The sequence below is a fragment of the Myodes glareolus genome, chromosome 5 (assembly GCF_982192425.1).
Source record: "Myodes glareolus chromosome 5, mMyoGla1.1, whole genome shotgun sequence".
Taxonomy (NCBI): domain Eukaryota; kingdom Metazoa; phylum Chordata; class Mammalia; order Rodentia; family Cricetidae; genus Myodes; species Myodes glareolus.
Window position 1 is genome coordinate 120,023,705 of NC_142030.1, and position 22,894 is coordinate 120,046,598.

Sequence of the window (22,894 nt, forward strand, 5' to 3'; positions counted from 1 at the left end):
CACATGCGCTTCTCTGAAAGAGAAGCTGTCTGTTCCAACACTTCAATTCATTGTGCTAAGTGAATTTAGTGTTGCTTCACTTTCTAAATGCTGTCCTTTCAGAGAAAATCACTTTCCTTTGAAAGTGCCTTAAGCTACTTACAAGAATTCAACAGAAACTCACATGCATTTCTCTGAAAGAGAAGCAGTCTGTTCCAACACTTCAATTCACTGTTCGAAGTGAATGGAATGATACTTCACTTTGTAAATGCTGTACTTTAAGAGAAAATCACTTTCGTTTGAAAGTGCCTTAAGCTACTTTCAAGCGTTCACAGGAAACTCACATGCGTTTCACTTAAAGAGAAGCATTCTGTTCAAACACTTCAATTCACTGTGCAAAGTGAATGGATTGTTGCCTCACTTTCGAAATGCTGTTCTTTCAGAGAAAATCACTTTCCTTTGAAAGTGCCTTAAGCTACTTTCAAGCATTCACAAAAAACTCACATGCGTTTCTCTGAAAGAGAGGCAGTCTGTTCCAACATTTCAATTCACTGTGCGAAGTGAATGGAGTGTTACTTCACTTTCTAAATGCTGTCCTTTCAGAGAAAATCACTTTCCTTTGAAATAGCCTTAAGCTACTTACAAGCATTCAACAGAAACTCACATGCATTTCTCTGAAAGAGAAGCAGTCTGTTCCAACACTTCAATTCACTGCATGAAGTGAATAGAGTGTTGCTTCACTTTCTAAATGTTGTCCTTTCAGAGAAAATCACTTTCCTTTGAAACTGCCTTAATCTACTTACAAGCATTCAGAAGAAACTCACATCTGTTTCTCTGAAAGAGAAGGAGTTTGTTCCAACACTTCAATTCACTGTGCGAAGTGTTTGGAGTGTTGCTTCACTTTCTAAATGCTGTCCTTTCAGAGAAAACCACTATCCTATGAAAGTGCCTTAAGCTACTTACAAGCATTAGGAAGAAACTCACATGCGTTTCTCTGAAAGAGAAGCAGTCTGTTCCAACACTTAAATTCACTGTGCGAAGTGAATGGAGTGTTGCTTCACTTTCTAAATGCTGTCCTTTCAGAGAAAATCACTTTCCTTTGAAAGTGCCTTAAGCTACTTACAAGCATTCACAAGAAACTCACATGCATTTTTCTGAAAGAGAAGCAGTCTGTTCCTCTGTTCCAACACTTCAATTCACTGTGCGTAGTGAATGGAGTGTTGCGTCACTTTCTAAATGCTGTCCTTTCAGAGAAAATCACTTTCCTTTGAAATTGCCTTAAGCTACTTACAAGCATTCACAAGAAACTCACACGCATTTTTCTGAAAGAGAAGCAGTTTGTTCCAACACTTCAATTCACTGTGCAAAGTGAATAGAGTGTTGCTTCACTTTCTATATGCTCTCCTTTTAGAGAAAATCACTCTCTTTGAAACTGCCTTAAGCTACTTACAAGCATTCACAAGAAACTCACATCTGTTTCCCTGAAAAAGAAGCAGTCTGATCCAACACTTCAATTCACTGTGTGTAGTGAATGGAGTGTTGCTTTACTTTCTAAATGCTATCCTTTCAGAGAAAATCACTTTCCTTTGAAAGTGCCTTAAGCTACTTACAAGCATTCACAAGAAACTCACATGCATTTTTCTGAAAGTGAAGCAGTTTGTTCCAACACTTCAATTCACTGTCCGAAGTGAATGGTGTGTTGCTTCACTTTCTATATGCTCTCCTTTTAGAGAAAATCACTCTCTTTTGAAACTGCCTTAAGCTACTTACAAGCATTCACAAGAAACTCACATCTGTTTCTCTGAAAGAGAAGCAGTCTGTTCCAATACTTCAATTCACTGTGCGAAGTGAATGGAGTGTTGCTTCACGTTCTAAATGCTGTCCTTTCAGAGAAAATCACTTTGCTTTGAAACTGCCTTAAGCTACTCACAAGCATTCACAAGAAACTCACATCTGTTTCTCTGAAAGAGAAGCAGTCTGTTCCAACACTTAAATTCACTGTGCGAAGTGAATGGAGTGCTGCTTCACTTTCTAAATGCTCTCCTTTTAGAGGAAAACACTCTCTTTTGAAACTGCCTTAAGCTACTTACAAGCATTCACAAGAAACTCACATCTGTTTCTGTGAAAGAGAAGCAGTCTGTTCCAACACTTAATTCACTGTGCGAAGTGAATGGAGTGTTGCTTCACTTTCTAAATGCTGTCCTTTTAGAGAAAATCACTTTGCTTTGAATATGCCTTAAGCTACTTACAAGCATTCACAAAAAACTCACATCCGTTTCACTGAAAGAGAAGCAGTCTGTTCCAACACTTCAATTCACTGGGCGAAGTGAATGGAGTGTTGCTTCACTTTCTATATGCTCTCCTTTGAGAGAAAATCACTCTCTTTTGAAAATGCCTTAAGCTACTTACAAGCATTCAACAGAAATTCACATGCGTTTCTCTGAAAGAGAAGCAGTCTGTTCCAACACTTCAATTCACTGTGCGAAGTGAATGGAGTGTTGCTTCACTTTCTAAATGCTGTCCTCTCAGAGAAAATCACTTTCCTTTGAAAGTGCCTTAAGCTACTTACAAGCATTCACAAAAAACTCATATCTGTTTCTCTGAAAGTGAGTAGTCTGTTCCAACACTTCAATTCACTGTGCGTAGTGAATGGAGTGTTGCTTCACTTTCTAAATGCTGTCCTTTCAGTGAAAATCACTTTCCTTTGAAATTGCCTTAAGCTACTGACAAGCATTCACAAGAAACTCACACGCATTTTTCTGAAAGAGAAGCAGTTTGTTCCAACACTTCAATTCACTGTGCGAAGTGTATAGAGTGTTGCTTCACTTTCTATATGCTCTCCTTTTAGAGAAAATCACTCTCTTTGAAACTGCCTTAAGCTACTTGCAAGCATTCACAAGAAACTCACATCTGTTTCTCTGAAAAAGAAGCAGTCTGTTTCAACACTTCAATTCACTGTTCGAAGTGAATGGAGTGTTGCTTCACTTTCTAAATGCTGTCCTTTCAGAGAAAATCACTTTCCTTTGAAAGTGCCTTAAGCTACTTACAAGCATTCACAAGAAACTCACATGCATTTTTCTGAAAGAGAACCAGTCTGTTCCAACTCTTCAATTCACTGTGTGTAGTGAATGGAGTGTTACTTTACTTTCTAAATGCTGTCCTTTCAGAGAAAATCACTTTCCTTTGAAAGTGCCTTAAGCTACTTTCAAGCATTCACAAGAAACTCACATGCATTTTTCTGAAAGTGAAGCAGTCTGTTCCAAAACTTCAATTCAGTGTGCGAAGTGAATGGAGTGTTGCTTCACTTTCTAAATTCTGTCCTTTCAGAGAAAATCACTTTCCATTGAGACTGCCTTAATCTACTTACGAGCATTCAGAAGAAACTCACATCTGTTTCTCTGAAAGAGAAGGAGTCTGTTCCAACACTTCAATTCACTGTGCGAATGGAATGGAGTGTTTCTTCACTTTCTAAATGCTGTCCTTTCAGAGAAAATCACTTTCCTTTGAAACTGCCTTAATCTACTTACAAGCATTCAGAAGAAACTCACATCTGTTTCTCTGAAAGAGAAGGAGTCTGTTCCAACACTTCAATTCACTGCATGAAGTGAATAGAGTGTTGCTTCACTTTCTAAATGTTGTCCTTTCAGAGAAAATCACTTTCCTTTGAAACTGCCTTAATCTACTTACAAGCATTCAGAAGAAACTCACATCTGTTTCTCTGAAAGAGAAGGAGTCTGTTCCAACACTTCAATTCACTGTGCGAAGTGAATGGAGTGTTGCTTCACTTTCTAAATGCTGTCCTTTCAGAGAAAATCACTTTCCTTTGAAAGTGCCTTAAGCTACTTACAAGCATTCAACAGAAACTCACATGCATTTTTCTGAAAGAGACGCAGTCTGTTCCAACACTTCAATTCACTTTGCGAAGTGAATGGAGTGTTGCTTCACTTTCTAAATGCTGTCCTTTCAGAGAAAATCACTTTCCTTTGAAAGTGCCTTAAGCAAATTGCAAGCATTCACAAGAAACACTAATGCGTTTCTATGAAAGAGAAGCACTCTGTTCCAACACTTCAAATCACTGCACGAAGGGAATGGAGTGTTGCTTCACTTTCTAAATGCTGTCCTTTCAGAGAAAATCACTCTCCTTTGAAAGTGCCTTAAGCTACTTACAAGCATTCACCAGAAACACACATGCGCTTCTCTGAAAGAGAACCTGTCTGTTCCAACACTTCAATTCACTGTGCGAAGTGAATTTAGTGTTGCTTCATTTCTAAATGCTGTCCTTTCAGAGAAAATCACTTTCCTTTTAAGTGCCTTAAGTTACTTGCAAGCATTAGGAAGAAAATCACATGCGTTTCTCTGAAACAGAAGCAGTCTCTTCCAACACTTCAATTCACTGTGCGAAGTGAATGGAGTGTTGCTTCACTTTCTAAATGCTGTCCTTTCAGAGAAAATCACTTTCCTTTGAAAGTGCCTTAAGGTACTTACAAGCATAAGGATGAAACTCACATGCGTTTCTCTGAAAGTGAAACAGTCTGTTCCAATACTTCAATTCACTGTGTGAAGTGAATGGAGTGTTGCCTCACTTTCTAAATGCTGTCCTTTCAGAGAAAATCACTTTCCTTTGAAAGTGCCTTAAGCAACTTGCAAGCATTCACAAGAAACACTAATGCGTTTCTATGAAAGAGACGCACTCTTTTCCAACACTTCAATTCACTGCACGAAGGGAATGGAGTGTTGCTTCACTTTCTAAATGCTGTCCTTTCAGAGAAAATCACTTTCCTTTGAAAGTGCCTTAAGCTACTTACAAGCATTCACCAGAAACTCACATGCGCTTCTCTGAAAGAGAAGCTGTCTGTTCCAACACTTCAATTCATTGTGCTAAGTGAATTTAGTGTTGCTTCACTTTCTAAATGCTGTCCTTTCAGAGAAAATCACTTTCCTTTGAAAGTGCCTTAAGCTACTTACAAGAATTCAACAGAAATTCACATGCATTTCTCTGAAAGAGAAGCAGTCTGTTCCAACACTTCAATTCACTGTTCGAAGTGAATGGAATGATACTTCACTTTGTAAATGCTGTACTTTAAGAGAAAATCACTTTCGTTTGAAAGTGCCTTAAGCTACTTTCAAGCGTTCACAGGAAACTCACATGCGTTTCACTGAAAGAGAAGCATTCTGTTCAAACACTTCAATTCACTGTGCAAAGTGAATGGATTGTTGCCTCACTTTCGAAATGCTGTTCTTTCAGAGAAAATCACTTTCCTTTGAAAGTGCCTTAAGCTACTTTCAAGCATTCACAAAAAACTCACATGCGTTTCTCTGAAAGAGAGGCAGTCTGTTCCAACACTTCAATTCACTGTGCGAAGTGAATGGAGTGTTACTTCACTTTCGAAATGCTGTCCTTTCAGAGAAAATCACTTTCCTTTGAAATAGCCTTAAGCTACTTACAAGCATTCAACAGAAACTCACATGCATTTCTCTAAAAGAGAAGCAGTCTGTTCCAACACTTCAATTCACTGCATGAAGTGAATAGAGTGTTGCTTCACTTTCTAAATGTTGTCCTTTCAGAGAAAATCACTTTCCTTTGAAACTGCCTTAATCTACTTACAAGCATTCAGAAGAAACTCACATCTGTTTCTCTGAAAGAGAAGGAGTTTGTTCCAACACTTCAATTCACTGTGCGAAGTGTTTGGAGTGTTGCTTCACTTTCTAAATGCTGTCCTTTCAGAGAAAACCACTATCCTATGAAAGTGCCTTAAGCTACTTACAAGCATTAGGAAGAAACTCACATGCGTTTCTCTGAAAGAGAAGCAGTCTGTTCCAACACTTCAATTCACTGTGCGAAGTGAATGGAGTGTTGCTTCACTTTCTAAATGCTGTCCTTTCAGAGAAAATCACTTTCCTTTGAAAGTGCCTTAAGCTACTTACAAGCATTCAACAGAAACTCACATGCATTTTTCTGAAAGAGACGCAGTCTGTTCCAACACTTCAATTCACTGTGCGAAGTGAATGGAGTGTTGCTTCACTTTCTAAATGCTGTCCTTTCAGAGAAAATCACTTTCCTTTGAAAGTGCCTTAAGCTACTTACAAGCATTCACTAGAAACTCACATGCGCTTCTCTGAAAGAGAAGCTGTCTGTTCCAACACTTCAATTCACTGTGCGAAGTGAATGGAGTGTTGCTTCACTTTCTAAATGCTGTCCTTTCAGAGAAAATCACTTTCCTTTGAAAGTGCCTTAAGTTACTTGCAAGCATTAGGAAGAAACTCACATGCGTTTCTCTGAAAGAGAAGCAGTCTGTTCCAACACTTCAATTCACTGTGCGAAGTGAATGGAGTGTTGCTTCACTTACTAAATGCTGTCCTTTCAGAGAAAATCATTTTCCTTTGAGAGTGCATTAAACTACTTTCAAGCAATCACAAAAAACTCACATGCGTTTCTCTGAAAGAGAAGCAGTCTGTTCCAACACTTCAAATCACTGTGCGAGTGAATGGAGTGTTGCTTCACTTTCTAAATGCTTTCCTTTCAGAGAAAATCACTTTCCTTTGAAAGTGCCTTAAGCAACTTGCAAGCATTCACAAGAAACACTAATGCGTTTCTATGAAAGAAAAGCACTCTTTTCCAACGCTTCATTTCACTGTGCGAAGTGAATGGAGTGTTGCTTCACTTTCTAAATGATGTCCTTTCAGAGGAAATTACTTTCCTTTGAAAGTGCCTTAAGCTACTTACAAGCATTCACCAGAAACTCACATGCGTTTCTCTGAAAGAGAAGCAGTCTGTTCCAACACTTCAATTCACTGTGCGAAGTGAATGGAGTGTTGCTTCGCTTTCTAAATGCTGTCCTTTCAGAGAAAATCACTTTCCTTTGAAAGTGCCTTAAGCTACTTACAAGCATTCAACAGAAACTCACATGCATTTCTCTGAAAGAGAAGCAGTCTGTTCCAACACTTCAATTCACTGTTCCAAATAAAAAGAATGATACTTCACTTTGTAAATGCTGTACTTTAAGAGAAAATCACTTTCCTTTGAAACTGCCTTAATCTACTTACAAGCATTCAGAAGAAACTCACATCTGTTCCTCTGAAAGAGAAGGAGTGTGCTCCAACACTTCAATTCACTGTGCGAAGTGAATGGAGTGTTGCTTCACTTTCTAAATGCTGTCCTTTCAGAGAAAATCACTTTCCTATGAAAGTGCCTTAAGCTACTTACAAGCATTAGGAAGATACTCACATGCATTTCTCTGAAAGAGAAGCAGTCTGTTCCAACACTTCAATTCACTGTGCGAAGTGAATGGAGTGTTGCTTCACTTTCTAAATGCTGTCCTTTCAGAGAAAATCACTCTCCTTTGAAAGTGCCTTAAGCTACTTACAAGCATTCACCAGAAACACACATGCGCTTCTCTGAAAGAGAAGCTGTCTGTTCCAACACTTCAATTCACTGTGCGAAGTGAATTTAGTGTTGCTTCATTTCTAAATGCTGTCCTTTCAGAGAAAATCACTTTCCTTTGAAAGTGCCTTAAGTTACTTGCAAGCATTAGGAAGAAACTCACATGCGTTTCTCTGAAACAGAAGCAGTCTCTTCCAACACTTCAATTCACTGTGTGAAGTGAATGGAGTGTTGCTTCACTTTCTAAATGCTGTCCTCTCAGAGAAAATCACTTTCCTTTGAAAGTGCCTTAAGCTACTTACAAGCATTCACAAAAAACTCATATCTGTTTCTCTGAAAGTGAAGTAGTCTGTTCCAACACTTCAATTCACTGTGCGTAGTGAATGGAGTGTTGCTTCACTTTCTAAATGCTGTCCTTTCAGTGAAAATCACTTTCCTTTGAAATTGCCTTAAGCTACTGACAAGCATTCACAAGAAACTCACACGCATTTTTCTGAAAGAGAAGCAGTTTGTTCCAACACTTCAATTCACTGTGCGAAGTGTATAGAGTGTTGCTTCACTTTCTATATGCTCTCCTTTTAGAGAAAATCACTCTCTTTGAAACTGCCTTAAGCTACTTGCAAGCATTCACAAGAAACTCACATCTGTTTCTCTGAAAAAGAAGCAGTCTGTTTCAACACTTCAATTCACTGTTCGAAGTGAATGGAGTGTTGCTTCACTTTCTAAATGCTGTCCTTTCAGAGAAAATCACTTTCCTTTGAAAGTGCCTTAAGCTACTTACAAGCATTCACAAGAAACTCACATGCATTTTTCTGAAAGAGAACCAGTCTGTTCCAACTCTTCAATTCACTGTGTGTAGTGAATGGAGTGTTACTTTACTTTCTAAATGCTGTCCTTTCAGAGAAAATCACTTTCCTTTGAAAGTGCCTTAAGCTACTTTCAAGCATTCACAAGAAACTCACATGCATTTTTCTGAAAGTGAAGCAGTCTGTTCCAAAACTTCAATTCAGTGTGCGAAGTGAATGGAGTGTTGCTTCACTTTCTAAATTCTGTCCTTTCAGAGAAAATCACTTTCCATTGAGACTGCCTTAATCTACTTACGAGCATTCAGAAGAAACTCACATCTGTTTCTCTGAAAGAGAAGGAGTCTGTTCCAACACTTCAATTCACTGTGCGAATGGAATGGAGTGTTTCTTCACTTTCTAAATGCTGTCCTTTCAGAGAAAATCACTTTCCTTTGAAACTGCCTTAATCTACTTACAAGCATTCAGAAGAAACTCACATCTGTTTCTCTGAAAGAGAAGGAGTCTGTTCCAACACTTCAATTCACTGCATGAAGTGAATAGAGTGTTGCTTCACTTTCTAAATGTTGTCCTTTCAGAGAAAATCACTTTCCTTTGAAACTGCCTTAATCTACTTACAAGCATTCAGAAGAAACTCACATCTGTTTCTCTGAAAGAGAAGGAGTCTGTTCCAACACTTCAATTCACTGTGCGAAGTGAATGGAGTGTTGCTTCACTTTCTAAATGCTGTCCTTTCAGAGAAAATCACTTTCCTTTGAAAGTGCCTTAAGCTACTTACAAGCATTCAACAGAAACTCACATGCATTTTTCTGAAAGAGACGCAGTCTGTTCCAACACTTCAATTCACTTTGCGAAGTGAATGGAGTGTTGCTTCACTTTCTAAATGCTGTCCTTTCAGAGAAAATCACTTTCCTTTGAAAGTGCCTTAAGCAAATTGCAAGCATTCACAAGAAACACTAATGCGTTTCTATGAAAGAGAAGCACTCTGTTCCAACACTTCAAATCACTGCACGAAGGGAATGGAGTGTTGCTTCACTTTCTAAATGCTGTCCTTTCAGAGAAAATCACTCTCCTTTGAAAGTGCCTTAAGCTACTTACAAGCATTCACCAGAAACACACATGCGCTTCTCTGAAAGAGAACCTGTCTGTTCCAACACTTCAATTCACTGTGCGAAGTGAATTTAGTGTTGCTTCATTTCTAAATGCTGTCCTTTCAGAGAAAATCACTTTCCTTTTAAAGTGCCTTAAGTTACTTGCAAGCATTAGGAAGAAAATCACATGCGTTTCTCTGAAACAGAAGCAGTCTCTTCCAACACTTCAATTCACTGTGCGAAGTGAATGGAGTGTTGCTTCACTTTCTAAATGCTGTCCTTTCAGAGAAAATCACTTTCCTTTGAAAGTGCCTTAAGGTACTTACAAGCATAAGGATGAAACTCACATGCGTTTCTCTGAAAGTGAAACAGTCTGTTCCAATACTTCAATTCACTGTGTGAAGTGAATGGAGTGTTGCCTCACTTTCTAAATGCTGTCCTTTCAGAGAAAATCACTTTCCTTTGAAAGTGCCTTAAGCAACTTGCAAGCATTCACAAGAAACACTAATGCGTTTCTATGAAAGAGACGCACTCTTTTCCAACACTTCAATTCACTGCACGAAGGGAATGGAGTGTTGCTTCACTTTCTAAATGCTGTCCTTTCAGAGAAAATCACTTTCCTTTGAAAGTGCCTTAAGCTACTTACAAGCATTCACCAGAAACTCACATGCGCTTCTCTGAAAGAGAAGCTGTCTGTTCCAACACTTCAATTCATTGTGCTAACTGAATTTAGTGTTGCTTCACTTTCTAAATGCTGTCCTTTCAGAGAAAATCACTTTCCTTTGAAAGTGCCTTAAGCTACTTACAAGAATTCAACAGAAACTCACATGCATTTCTCTGAAAGAGAAGCAGTCTGTTCCAACACTTCAATTCACTGTTCGAAGTGAATGGAATGATACTTCACTTTGTAAATGCTGTACTTTAAGAGAAAATCACTTTCGTTTGAAAGTGCCTTAAGCTACTTTCAAGCGTTCACAGGAAACTCACATGCGTTTCACTGAAAGAGAAGCATTCTGTTCAAACACTTCAATTCACTGTGCAAAGTGAATGGATTGTTGCCTCACTTTCGAAATGCTGTTCTTTCAGAGAAAATCACTTTCCTTTGAAAGTGCCTTAAGCTACTTTCAAGCATTCACAAAAAACTCACATGCGTTTCTCTGAAAGAGAGGCAGTCTGTTCCAACACTTCAATTCACTGTGCGAAGTGAATGGAGTGTTACTTCACTTTCGAAATGCTGTCCTTTCAGAGAAAATCACTTTCCTTTGAAATAGCCTTAAGCTACTTACAAGCATTCAACAGAAACTCACATGCATTTCTCTAAAAGAGAAGCAGTCTGTTCCAACACTTCAATTCACTGCATGAAGTGAATAGAGTGTTGCTTCACTTTCTAAATGTTGTCCTTTCAGAGAAAATCACTTTCCTTTGAAACTGCCTTAATCTACTTACAAGCATTCAGAAGAAACTCACATCTGTTTCTCTGAAAGAGAAGGAGTTTGTTCCAACACTTCAATTCACTGTGCGAAGTGTTTGGAGTGTTGCTTCACTTTCTAAATGCTGTCCTTTCAGAGAAAACCACTATCCTATGAAAGTGCCTTAAGCTACTTACAAGCATTAGGAAGAAACTCACATGCGTTTCTCTGAAAGAGAAGCAGTCTGTTCCAACACTTCAATTCACTGTGCGAAGTGAATGGAGTGTTGCTTCACTTTCTAAATGCTGTCCTTTCAGAGAAAATCACTTTCCTTTGAAAGTGCCTTAAGCTACTTACAAGCATTCAACAGAAACTCACATGCATTTTTCTGAAAGAGACGCAGTCTGTTCCAACACTTCAATTCACTGTGCGAAGTGAATGGAGTGTTGCTTCACTTTCTAAATGCTGTCCTTTCAGAGAAAATCACTTTCCTTTGAAAGTGCCTTAAGCTACTTACAAGCATTCACTAGAAACTCACATGCGCTTCTCTGAAAGAGAAGCTGTCTGTTCCAACACTTCAATTCACTGTGCGAAGTGAATGGAGTGTTGCTTCACTTTCTAAATGCTGTCCTTTCAGAGAAAATCACTTTCCTTTGAAAGTGCCTTAAGTTACTTGCAAGCATTAGGAAGAAACTCACATGCGTTTCTCTGAAAGAGAAGCAGTCTGTTCCAACACTTCAATTCACTGTGCGAAGTGAATGGAGTGTTGCTTCACTTACTAAATGCTGTCCTTTCAGAGAAAATCATTTTCCTTTGAGAGTGCATTAAACTACTTTCAAGCAATCACAAAAAACTCACATGCGTTTCTCTGAAAGAGAAGCAGTCTGTTCCAACACTTCAAATCACTGTGCGAGTGAATGGAGTGTTGCTTCACTTTCTAAATGCTTTCCTTTCAGAGAAAATCACTTTCCTTTGAAAGTGCCTTAAGCAACTTGCAAGCATTCACAAGAAACACTAATGCGTTTCTATGAAAGAGAAGCACTCTTTTCCAACGCTTCATTTCACTGTGCGAAGTGAATGGAGTGTTGCTTCACTTTCTAAATGATGTCCTTTCAGAGGAAATTACTTTCCTTTGAAAGTGCCTTAAGCTACTTACAAGCATTCACCAGAAACTCACATGCGTTTCTCTGAAAGAGAAGCAGTCTGTTCCAACACTTCAATTCACTGTGCGAAATGAATGGAGTGTTGCTTCAATTACTAAATGCTGTACTTTCAGAGAAAATCACTTTTGTTTGAAAGTGCCTTAAGCAACTTTCACGCATTCACAAGAAACTCACATCTGTTTCTCTGAAAGAGAAGGAGTGTGTTCCAACACTTCAATTCACTGTGCGAAGTGAATGGAGTGTTGCTTCACTTTCTAAATGCTGTCCTTTCAGAGTAAATCACTTTCCTATGAAAGTGCCTTAAGCTACTTACAAGCATTAGGAAGAAACTCACATGCGTTTCTCTGAAAGAGAAGCAGTCGGTTCCAACACTTCAATTCACTGTGCGAAGTGAATGGAGTGTTGCTTCGCTTTCTAAATGCTGTCCTTTCAGAGAAAATCACTTTCCTTTGAAAGTGCCTTAAGCTACTTACAAGCATTCAACAGAAACTCACATGCATTTCTCTGAAAGAGAAGCAGTCTGTTCCAACACTTCAATTCACTGTTCCAAATAAAAAGAATGATACTTCACTTTGTAAATGCTGTACTTTAAGAGAAAATCACTTTCCTTTGAAACTGCCTTAATCTACTTACAAGCATTCAGAAGAAACTCACATCTGTTCCTCTGAAAGAGAAGGAGTGTGCTCCAACCCTTCAATTCACTGTGCGAAGTGAATGGAGTGTTGCTTCACTTTCTAAATGCTGTCCTTTCAGAGAAAATCACTTTCCTATGAAAGTGCCTTAAGCTACTTACAAGCATTAGGAAGATACTCACATGCATTTCTCTGAAAGAGAAGCAGTCTGTTCCAACACTTCAATTCACTGTGCGAAGTGAATGGAGTGTTGCTTCACTTTCTAAATGCTGTCCTTTCAGAGAAAATCACTTTCCTTTGAAAGTGCCTTAAGCTACTTACAAGCATTCAACAGAAACTCACATGCATTTTTCTGAAAGAGACGCAGTCTGTTCCAACACTTCAATTCACTTTGCGAAGTGAATGGAGTGTTGCTTCACTTTCTAAATGCTGTCCTTTCAGAGAAAATCACTTTCCTTTGAAAGTGCCTTAAGCAAATTGCAAGCATTCACAAGAATAATTAATGCGTTTCTATGAAAGAGAAGCACTCTGTTCCAACACTTCAATTCACTGCACGAAGGGAATGGAGTGTTGCTTCACTTTCTAAATGCTGTCCTTTCAGAGAAAATCACTCTCCTTTGAAAGTGCCTTAAGCTACTTACAAGCATTCACCAGAAACACACATGCGCTTCTCTGAAAGAGAAGCTGTCTGTTCCAACACTTCAATTCACTGTGCGAAGTGAATTTAGTGTTGCTTCATTTCTAAATGCTGTCCTTTCAGAGAAAATCACTTTCCTTTGAAAGTGCCTTAAGTTACTTGCAAGCATTAGGAAGAAACTCACATGCGTTTCTCTGAAACAGAAGCAGTCTCTTCCAACACTTCAATTCACTGTGTGAAGTGAATGGAGTGTTGCTTCACTTTCTAAATGCTGTCCTTTCAGAGAAAATCACTTTCCTTTGAAAGTGCCTTAAGGTACTTACAAGCATAAGGATGAAACTCACATGCGTTTCTCTGAAAGTGAAGCAGTCTGTTCCAATACTTCAATTCACTGTGTGAAGTGAATGGAGTGTTGCCTCACTTTCTAAATGCTGTCCTTTCAGAGAAAATCACTTTCCTTTGAAAGTGCCTTAAGCAACTTGCAAGCATTCACAAGAAACACTAATGCGTTTCTATGAAAGAGACGCACTCTGTTCCAACACTTCAATTCACTGCACAAAGGGAATGGAGTGTTGCTTCGCTTTCTAAATGCTGTCCTTTCAGAGAAAATCACTTTCCTTTGAAAGTGCCTTAAGCTACTTACAAGCATTCAACAGAAACTCACATGCATTTCTCTGAAAGAGAAGCAGTCTGTTCCAACACTTCAATTCACTGTTCCAAATAAAAAGAATGATACTTCACTTTGTAAATGCTGTCCTTTCAGAGAAAATCACTTTCCTTTGAAAGAGCCTTAAGCTACTTACAAGCATTCAACAGAAACTCACATCTCTTTCTCTGAAAGAGAAGGAGTTTGTTCCAACACTTCAATTCACTGTGCAAAGTGTTTGGTGTGTTGCGTCACTTTCTAAATGCTGTCCTTTCAGAGAAAACCACTATCCTATGAAAGTGCCTTAAGCAACTTACAAGCATTAGGAAGAAACTCACATGCGTTTCTCTGAAAGAGAAGCAGTCTGTTCCAACACTTCAATTCACTGTGCGAAGTGAATGGAGTGTTGCTTCACTTTCTAAATGCTGTCCTTTCAGAGAAAATCACTTTCCTTTGAAAGTGCCTTAAGCTACTTACAAGCATTCAACAGAAACTCACATGCATTTTTCTGAAAGAGACGCAGTCTGTTCCAACACTTCAATTCACTGTGCGAAGTGAATGGAGTGTTGCTTCACTTTCTAAATGCTGTCCTTTCAGAGAAAATCACTTTCCTTTGAAAGTGCCTTAAGCTACTTACAAGCATTCACCAGAAACTCACATGCGCTTCTCTGAAATAGAAGCTGTCTGTTCCAACACTTCAATTCACTGTGCGAAGTGAATGGAGTGTTGCTTCACTTTCTAAATGCTGTCCTTTCAGAGAAAATCACTTTCCTTTGAAAGTGCCTTAAGTTACTTGCAAGCATTAGGAAGAAACTCACATGCGTTTCTCTGAAAGAGAAGCAGTCTATTCCAACACTTCAATTCACTGTGCGAAGTGAATGGAGTGTTGCTTCACTTACTAAATGCTGTCCTTTCAGAGAAAATCATTTTCCTTTGAGAGTGCATTAAACTACTTTCAAGCAATCACAAAAAACTCACATGCGTTTCTCTGAAAGAGAAGCAGTCTGTTCCAACACTTCAAATCACTGTGCGAGTGAATGGAGTGTTGCTTCACTTTCTAAATGCTTTCCTTTCAGAGAAAATCACTTTCCTTTGAAAGTGCCTTAAGCAACTTGCAAGCATTCACAAGAAACACTAATGCGTTTCTATGAAAGAGAAGCACTCTTTTCCAACGCTTCAATTCAATGTGCGAAGTGAATGGAGTGTTGCTTCACTTTCTAAATGATGTCCTTTCAGAGGAAATTACTTTCCTTTGAAAGTGCCTTAAGCTACTTACAAGCATTCACCAGAAACTCACATGCGTTTCTCTGAAAGAGAAGCAGTCTGTTCCAACAGTTCAATTCACTGTGCGAAGTGAATGGAGTGTTGCTTCAATTACTAAATGCTGTACTTTCAGAGAAAATCACTTTTGTTTGAAAGTGCCTTAAGCAACTTTCAAGCATTCACAAGAAACTCACATCTGTTTCCCTGAAAGAGAAGGAGTGTGTTCCAACACTTCAATTCACTGTGCAAAGTGAATGGAGTGTTGCTTCACTTTCTAAATGCTGTCCTTTCAGAGAAAATCACTTTCCTATGAAAGTGCCTTAAGCTACTTACAAGCATTAGGAAGAAACTCACATGAGTTTCTCTGAAAGAGAAGCAGTCTGTTCCAACACTTCAATTCACTGTGCGAAGTGAATGGAGTGTTGCTTCGCTTTCTAAATGCTGTCCTTTCAGAGAAAATCACTTTCCTTTGAAAGTGCCTTAAGCTACTTACAAGCATTCAACAGAAACTCACATGCATTTCTCGGAAAGAGAAGCAGTCTGTTCCAACACTTCAATTCACTGTTCCAATTAAAAAGAATGATACTTCACTTTGTAAATGCTGTCCTTTCAGAGAAAATCACTTTCCTTTGAAAGAGCCTTAAGCTACTTACAAGCATTCAACAGAAACTCACATGCATTTCTCTGAAAGAGAAGCAGTCTGTTCCAACACTTCAATTCACTGCATGAAGTGAATAGAGTGTTGCTTCACTTTCTAAATGTTGTCCTTTCAGAGAAAATCACTTTCCTTTGAAACTGCCTTAATCTACTTACAAGCATTCAGAAGAAACTCACATCTGTTTCTCTGAAAGAGAAGGAGTTTGTTCCAACACTTCAATTCACTGTGCAAAGTGTTTGGTGTGTTGCGTCACTTTCTAAATGCTGTCCTTTCAGAGAAAACCACTATCCTATGAAAGTGCCTTAAGCAACTTACAAGCATTAGGAAGAAACTCACATGCGTTTCTCTGAAAGAGAAGCAGTCTGTTCCAACACTTCAATTCACTGTGCGAAGTGAATGGAGTGTTGCTTCACTTTCTAAATGCTGTCCTTTCAGAGAAAATCACTTTCCTTTGAAAGTGCCTTAAGCTACTTACAAGCATTCAACAGAAACTCACATGCATTTTTCTGAAAGAGATGCAGTCTGTTCCAACACTTCAATTCACTGTGCGAAGTGAATGGAGTGTTGCTTCACTTTCTAAATGCTGTCCTTTCAGAGAAAATCACTTTCCTTTGAAAGTGCCTGAAGCTACTTACAAGCATTCACCAGAAACTCACATGCGCTTCTCTGAAAGAGAAGCTGTCTGTTCCAACACTTCAATTCACTGTGCGAAGTGAATGGAGTGTTGCTTCACTTTCTAAATGCTGTCCTTTCAGAGAAAATCACTTTCCTTTGAAAGTGCCTTAAGTTACTTGCAAGCATTAGGAAGAAACTCACATGCGTTTCTCTGAAAGAGAAGCAGTCTATTCCAACACTTCAATTCACTGTGCGAAGTGAATGGAGTGTTGCTTCACTTACTAAATGCTGTCCTTTCAGAGAAAATCATTTTCCTTTGAGAGTGCATTAAACTACTTTCAAGCAATCACAAAAAACTCACATGCGTTTCTCTGAAAGAGAAGCAGTCTGTTCCAACACTTCAAATCACTGTGCGAGTGAATGGAGTGTTGCTTCACTTTCTAAATGCTTTCCTTTCAGAGAAAATCACTTTCCTTTGAAAGTGCCTTAAGCAACTTGCAAGCATTCACAAGAAACACTAATGCGTTTCTATGAAAGGGAAGCACTCTTTTCCAACGCTTCAATTCAATGTGCGAAGTGAATGGAGTGTTGCTTCACTTTCTAAATGATGTCCTTTCAGAGGAAATTACTTTCCTTTGAAAGTGCCTTAAGCTACTTACAAGCATTCACCAGAAACTCACATGCGTTTCTCTGAAAGAGAAGCAGTCTGTTCCAACAGTTCAATTCACTGTGCGAAGTGAATGGAGTGTTGCTTCAATTACTAAATGCTGTACTTTCAGAGAAAATCACTTTTGTTTGAAAGTGCCTTAAGCAACTTTCAAGCATTCACAAGAAACTCACATCTCTTTCCCTGAAAGAGAAGGAGTGTGTTCCAACACTTCAATTCACTGTGCAAAGTGAATGGAGTGTTGCTTCACTTTCTAAATGCTGTCCTTTCAGAGAAAATCACTTTCCTATGAAAGTGCCTTAAGCTACTTACAAGCATTAGGAAGAAACTCACATGCGTTTCTCTGAAAGAGAAGCAGTCTGTTCCAACACTTCAATTCACTGTGCGAAGTGAATGGAGTGTTGCTTCGCTTTCTAAATGCTGTCCTTTCAGAGAAAATCACTTTCCTTTGAAAGTGCCTTAAGCTACTTACAAGCATTCAACAGAAACTCACATGCATTTCTCGGAAAGAGAAGCAGTCTGTTCCAACACTTCAATTCACTGTTCCAATTAAAAAGAATGATACTTCACTTTGTAAATGCTGTACTTTAAGAGAAAATCACTTTCCTTTGAAAGTGCCTTAAGCTACTTTCAAGAATTCACAGGAAACTCACATGCGTTTCACTGAAAGAGAAGCATTCTGTTCAAACACTTCAATTCACTGTGCAAAGTGAATGGAGTGTTGCCTCACTTTCGAAATGCTGTCCTTTCAGAGAAAATCACTTTCTTTTGAAAGTGCCTTAAGCTACTTTCAAGCATTCACAAAAAACTCACATACGTTTCTCTGAAAGAGAAGCAGTCTGTTCCGTCGCTTCAATTCACTGTGCGAAGTGAATGGAGTGTTGCCTCACTTTCTAAATGCTGTCCTTTCAGATAAATAACAATCCTTTGAAATTGCCTTAAGCTACTTACAAGCATTTGGAAGAAATTCACATGCGTTTCTCTGAAAGAGAAGCAGTCGGTTCCAACCCTTCAATTCACTGTGCGAAGTGAATGGAGTGTTGCTTTACTTTCTAAATGCTGTCCTTTCAGAGAAAATTACTTTCCTTTGAAAGTGCCTTAAGCTACTTACAAGCATTCAACAGAAACTCACATGTATTTCTCTGAAAGAGTAGCAGTCTGTTCCAACACTTCAATTCACTGTGCGAAGTGAATGGAGTGTTGCTTCACTTTCTAAATTCTGTCCTTTCAGAGACAATCACTTTCCTTTGAAAGTGCCTTAAACTAATTTCAAGCATTCACAAAAAACTCACATGCGTTTCTCTGAAAGAGAATTAGTCTGTTCCAACACTTCAATTCACTGTGCGAAGTGAATGGAGTGTTGCTTCACTTTCTAAATGCTGTCCTTTCAGAGAAAATCACTTTCCTTTGAAAGTGACTTAAGCTACTTGCAAGCATTCAAAAGAAACACTAATGCGTTTCTATGAAAGCGAAGCACTCTGTTCCAACACTTCAATTCACTGCACGAAGGGAACATAGTATTGCTTCACTTTCTAAATGCTGTCCTTTCAGAGAAAATCACTTTCCTTTGGACGTGCCTTAAGCTACTTACAAGCATTCACCAGAAATTCACATGCATTTCTCTAAAATAGAAGCAGTCTGTTCCAACACTTCAATTCACTGTGCGAAGTGAATGGAGTGTTGCTTCACTTTCTAAATGCTGTCTTTCAGAGAAAATCACTTTCCTTTGAAAGTGCCTTAAACTACTTTCAAGCAATCACAAAAAACTCACATGCGTTTCTCTGAAACAGAAGCAGTCTCTTCCAACACTTCAATTCACTGTGCGAAGTGAATGGAGTGTTGCTTCACTTTCTAAATGCTGTCCTTTCAGAGAAAATCACTTTCCTTTGAAAGTGCCTTAAGGTACTTACAAGCATAAGGATGAAACTCACATGCGTTTCTCTGAAAGTGAAGCAGTCTGTTCCAATACTTCAATTCACTGTGTGAAGTGAATGGAGTGTTGCCTCACTTTCTAAATGCTGTCCTTTCAGAGAAAATCACTTTCCTTTGAAAGTGCCTTAAGCAACTTGCAAGCATTCACAAGAAACACTAATGCGTTTCTATGAAAGAGACGCACTCTGTTCCAACACTTCAATTCACTGCACGAAGGGAATGGAGTGTTGCTTCACTTTCTAAATGCTGTCGTTTCAGAGAAAATCACTTTCCTTTGAAAGAGCCTTAAGCTACTTACAAGCATTCAACAGAAACTCACATGCATTTCTCTGAAAGAGAAGCAGTCTGTTCCAACACTTCAATTCACTGCATGAAGTGAACAGAGTGTTGCTTCACTTTCTAAATGTTGTCCTTTCAGAGAAAATCACTTTCCTTTGAAACTGCCTTAATCTACTTACAAGCATTCAGAAGAAACTCACATCTGTTTCTCTGAAAGAGAAGGAGTTTGTTCCAACACTTCAATTCACTGTGCGAAGTGTTTGGAGTGTTGCTTCACTTTCTAAATGCTGTCCTTTCTGAGAAAACCACTATCCTATGAAAGTGCCTTAAGCTACTTACAAGCATTAGGAAGAAACTCACATGCGTTTCTCTGAAAGAGAAGCAGTCTGTTCCAACACTTCAATTCACTGTGCGAGTGAATGGAGTGTTGCTTCACTTTCTAAATGCTTTCCTTTCAGAGAAAATCACTTTCCTTTGAAAGTGCCTTAAGCAACTTACAAGCATTCACAAGAAACACTAATGCGTTTCTATGAAAGAGAAGCACTCTGTTCCAACACTTCAATTCACTGCACGAAGAGAACGGAGTATTGCTTCACTTTCTAAATGCTGTCCTTTCAGAGAATATCACTTTCCTTTGAAAGAGCCTTAAGCTACTTACAAGCATTCAACAGAAACTCACATGCATTTCTCTGAAAGAGAAGCAGTCTCTTCCAACACTTCAATTCACTGTGCAAAGTGAATGAAGTGTTGCTTCACCTTCTCAATGCTGTTCTTTCAGAGAAAATCACTTTCCTTTGAAAGTGCCTTAAGCTACTTACAGGCATTCACCAGAAATTCACATGCAATTCTCTGAAATAGAAGCAGTCTGTTCCAAAACTTAAATTCAGTGTGCGAAGTGAATGGAGTGTTGCTTCACTTTCTAAATGCTGTCCTTTCAGAGAAAATCACTTTCCTTTGAAAGTGCCTTAAGTTACTTGCAAGCATTAGGAAGAAACTCACATGAGTTTCTCTGAAAGAGAAGCAGTCTGTTCCAACACTTCAATTCACTGTGTGAAGTGAATGGAGTGTTGCTTCACTTTCTAAATGTTGTACTTTCAGAGAAAATCACTTTTGTTTGAAAGTGCCTTAAGCAACTTTCACGCATTCACAAGAAACTCACATGCATTTCTCTGAAATAGAAGCCTTCTCTTCCAACACTTCAGTTCACTGTGCGAAGTGAATGGAGTGTTGCTTCACTTTCTAAATGCTGTCCTTTCAGAATAAATCACTTTCCTTTCAAAGAGCCTTAAGCTACTTACAAGCATTCAACAGAAACTCACATGCATTTCTCTGAAAGAGAAGCAGTCTCTTCCAACACTTCAATTCACTGTGCAAAGTGAATGGAGTGTTGCTTCACCTTCTCAATGCTGTTCTTTCAGAGAAAATCACTTTCCTTTGAACGTGCCTTAAGCTACTTACAAGCATTCACCAGAAATTCACATGCATTTCTCTGAAATAGAAGCAGTCTGTTCCAAAACTTCAATTCAGGGTGCGAAGTGAATGGAGTGTTGCTTCACTTTCTAAATGCTGTCCTTTCAGAGAAAATCTCTTTCCTTTGAAAGTGCCTTAAGCTACTTACAAGCATTCACCAGAAACTCACATGCGCTTCTGTGAAAGAGAAGCTGTCTGTTCCAACACTTCAATTCACTGTGCGAAGTGAATGGAGTGTTGCTTCACTTTCTAACTGCTGTCCTTTCAGAGAAAATCACTTTCCTTTCAAAGTGCCTTAAGTTTCTTGCAAGCATTAGGAAGAAACTCACATGCGTTTCTCTGAAAGAGAAGCAGTCTGTTCCAACAGTTCAATTCACTGTGCGAAGTGAATGGAGTTTAGCTTCACTTTCTAAATGCTGTCCTTTCCGAGAAAATCACTTTCCTTTGAAAGTGCCTTAAACTACTTTCAAGCAATCACAAATAACTCACATGCGTTTCTCTGAAACAGAAGCAGTCTCTTCCAACACTTCAATTCACTGTGTGAAGTGAATGGAGTGTTGCTTCACTTTCTAAATGCTGTCCTTTCAGAGACAATCACTTTCCTTTGAAAGTGCCTTAAACTAATTTCAAGCATTCACAAAAAATTCACATGCGTTTCTCTGAAAGAGAATTAGTCTGTTCCAACACTTCAATTCACTGTGCGAAGTGAATGGAGTGTTGCTTCACTTTCTAAATGCTGTCCTTTCAGAGAAAATCACTTTCCTTTGAAAGTGCCTTAAGCTACTAGCAAGCATTCACAAGAAACACTAATGCGTTTCTATGAAAGAGAAGCACTCTGTTCCAACACTTCAATTCACTGCACGAAGGGAACGTAGTATTGCTTCACTTTCTAAATGCTGTCCTTTCAGAGAAAATCACTTTCCTTTGAAAGAGTCTTAAGCTACTTACAAGCATTCACCAGAAATTCACATGCATTTCTCTAAAATAGAAGCAGTCTGTTCCAACACTTCAATTCAGTGTGCGAAGTGAATGGAGTGTTGCTTCACTTTCTAAATGCTGTCCTTTCAGAGAAAATCACTTTCCTTTGAAAGTGCCTTAAGTTATTTGCAAGCATTAGGAAGAAACTCACATGCGTTTCTCTGAAAGAGAAGCAGTCTGTTCCAACACTTCAATTCACTGTGCGAAGTGAATGCAGTGTTGCTTCACTTTCTAAATGCTGTCTTTCAGAGAAAATCAATTTCCTTTGAAAGTGCCTTAAACTACTTTCAAGCATTCAGAAAAACTCACATGCGTGTCTCTGAAAGAGAAGCGGTCTGTTCCAACACTTCAATTCACTATGCGAAGTGAATGGAGTGTTGCTTCACTTTCTAAATGCTGTCCTTTCAGAGAAAATCACTTTCCTTTGAAAGTGCCTTAAGGTACTTACAAGCATTAGGATGAAACTCACATGCGTTTCTCTGAAAGAGAAGCAGTCTGTTCCAAAACTTCAATTCAGTGTGCGAAGTGAATGGAGTGTTGCTTCACTTTCTAAATGCTGTCCTTTCAGAGAAAATCACTTTCCTTTGAAACTGCCTTAATCTACTTACAAGCATTCAGAAGAAACTCACATCTGTTTCTCTGAAAAAGAAGGAGTCTGTTCCAACCCTTCAATTCACTGTGCGAAGTGAATGGAGTGTTGCTTCACTTTCTAAATGCTGTCCTTTCAGAGAAAATCACTTTCCTTTGAAAGTGCCTTAATAAACTTCCAAGCATTCACAAGAAACTCACATGCATTTCTCTGAAAGAGAAGCCTTCTCTTTCAACACTTCAATTCAGTGTGCGAAGTGAATGGAGTGTTGCTTCACTTTCTAAATGCTGTCCTTTCAGAGAAAATCACTTTCCTTTGAAAGTTCCTTAAGGTACTTACAAGCATTAGGATGAAACTCACATGCGTTTCTCTGAAAGTGAAGCAGTCTGTTCCAAAACTTCAATTCAGTTTGCGAAGTGAATGAAGTGTTGCTTCACTTTCTAAATGCTGTCCTTTCAGAGAAAATCACTTTCCTTTGAAACTGCCTTAATCTACTTACAAGCATTCAGAAGAAACTCACATCTGTTTCTCTGAAAGAGAAGGAGTCTACTCCAACACTTCAATTCACTGTGCGAAGTGAATGGAGTGTTGCTTCACTTTCTAAAAGCTGTCCTTTCAGAGAAAATCACTTTCCTTTGAAACTGCCTTAAGCTACTTACAAGCATTAGGAAGAAATTCACATGTGTTTCTCTGAAAGAGAAG